At 35.2% G+C, this 2,500-nt stretch overlaps 1 protein-coding gene across 4 annotated transcripts in view; it reads left to right on the top strand.

The window, feature by feature from the left end:
- Positions 1–2,500, top strand: part of melt (ventricular zone expressed PH domain-containing protein melted) — a 24,674-nt gene that overhangs the window by 1,303 nt on the left and 20,871 nt on the right. The window lies entirely within an intron of this gene.

Genomic DNA, 2,500 nt, shown 5'->3' with positions numbered 1-2,500 from the left:
GCATTGGTGTGATGTCAAATGAACAGAAACCCCTTGTCCCACACATGCATGCTAAGGACAATAAACATCCACCATGCATATTTTAGGAAGTTAGTGCTAGGACAGGTTCCTTTTGCGATGAGATATTTCAGTGAAAGTTTATTGTCTTTATCTTGGTATTATAGTCTATCAATGATAGCAGTTTAGTGACTGTTGCTGGACTGTGCTAACATCAGAATGTCTCTCTTTAATATTATGCATTGTAGATAATGAGTATGTCTCATTGCTATGAGACAAAGTCTCTTTTACTCCAGCCAATGGTTAATCTTTACAGTATGGATGCACTAGCCTAGGTAGGGCATAGTGAATATGATACTTTTGTAGGGGACAAAAGGTTGCAGTACCAGTACAAGAAATAATCTGCTGACACAAACTGTAATGCCACAAATGAAGGAAAAAGATTGTGAAATGCACTGGCATAAGTCCACTCGATGTTCCTGAGATTCAGCTCTATCATGCCATGCATGCAGAGATGAAGGTGATGCTTCCCATGGGGTGTTAGCTGACAAACCTCCCCATCGGGCACTGCTTAGTCACGTCAACTTAAGTTGATAAATAAATTTTGTAATGTGGTGTTGGGGACTTAGTTTCAGGAGAGTGTGTCCATACTGTAAACAATTAGCCTACCCAGCCAACAAGCTTGGGGGTACTCATAGGATTTTGATGTCTTTATCTGGAGAGGACATCTATGTCAGTTCTATAATTATAATTTTCAAAGGGGCCCAAGATGCTTTCCCTACAGGGGCATGCTCCTGGAACCTACGTCTTTCATTGGGACATTTTTCCTACTGTGGTCAAGCCTTCACACCCCCTTTCCCTGGGACATTCCCATAACAGGTGCAAGCCCCAGGACTTCCTTCCCCTGTGGTATTATGGCATTGTAGTCCATAACATAATGGCACTCAAATGATATAGATTTTGATAATTTCTTGCAAGTTTTATTTGTATAAAGTCAGGGTAGGCTATCCATTACCACACGTAACACTAGACATCGCACTTAGTTCAGTGTGTGATGAGGGTCAAAAGGGTAAGTGTAGTCAAATATGCTGTTAAATTTGCTTTGTATAGACAAGTGACATTCATTATGTGTCATTGTTATGGCAATGTGTAGATTTCACCAGAAGTAGTATAGACTAAACACTAAAAGAAAGAAAAAAAGAAAAAAAAAACACAGAGGGTTAAGACATATAAAAACAGTATTAATTGAGGAGGATTTACTTTTATACTGATTTAATGAGGCTATTTAGAGCCATCCTATAAAGCTCTCTGTATAGTTTACATTCAAGATGGTTTGAGATAACGAGGTTTGTGGACTGCAGCTAGTGAGATCCAAATGGTTTTACTGATTTTCCTGACATCTATGAATACAAATTGATGAGCCTATAAACCATTGATGTTTTTATTAATATAGTGAGGCCTTCATAGTAATGCTAGAATTACCCACAACAGGCAAGTGGAAGTGAAAGACAGGAGAAAAATTAAAAATACTAGCCAGCATTGAGTCATGAAAGATATGGATAGACCTTTGTTCTGCTGTTTAGACATACTTTGAAATTTACTGTGAAGAGCATGCAGTCTTTAGTTTAACATGATAGTAGTTTAGCACAAATTCTGTGCTGCAGGATTCACCAAAGGCCAATGAAGGAGAATTAGTCTTTTTTGGAGTGCCAGTGTTTTTCAGGCATTTTTCAATAGATATATATTTTTTCATATACTTCATAGAATAATTCTTTAGAAAATAAGATTTTAAATTTTGCTGTAGACTATTGAATATAAAAAAAATATATATAGGAGATATGATTGTAGATAGAATAAACATTAAGAGGAGAAAAAATATAAATTTAATTTTTTGGTGGACATTTTTACAATGAAATGGTAAAGGATCAGAAAAACATTATTAACCTTCAATATTCTGTGGTATTTTAACCTATGCATATACAGCTAAATCCATTAATATGTTGGCCTCTTTAATAATTGAAATGCAAACAAACTTCTACCATATATATCTAGGCAAGTTTGTTCACTTCCCTAAGGAATGCTTGTCAGAAGTTCTATAGAAAGGTATAATAATGCATTGGCAGACCAGTATACAGGCCTGGCTTACACAAATGGTATTGACAAGTGTAATGTTGCAATTTGATAGTTACTGGTACCTTGATCTTTCATCTGCAGATATTTTGGATAAAACATGCATGGAAAAAATGATATGGACATTATTGACTTCAATATTAAGAAATGCATTGAAAATGGAGAAGCTACTCTAAAATCTAGTTTTATTTCACTTGTGATTTTTATATATTCAGTATGTATATTATAGGAACCTTATTGTTTATGGACAGAACAGGAACAAAAGTTATAATTATAAACATGCTGATATTACAAATGTTTGCATTATTACTCTCAATTTTCAGCCACATTCATTACAATCTACATGGGGTGATACTGTAGGTTTCACACTTTA

The sequence above is a fragment of the Penaeus vannamei genome, chromosome 31 (genome assembly GCF_042767895.1).
Source record: "Penaeus vannamei isolate JL-2024 chromosome 31, ASM4276789v1, whole genome shotgun sequence".
NCBI lineage: Eukaryota > Metazoa > Arthropoda > Malacostraca > Decapoda > Penaeidae > Penaeus > Penaeus vannamei.
This window is presented reverse-complemented; position numbering and strand designations above follow the sequence as displayed.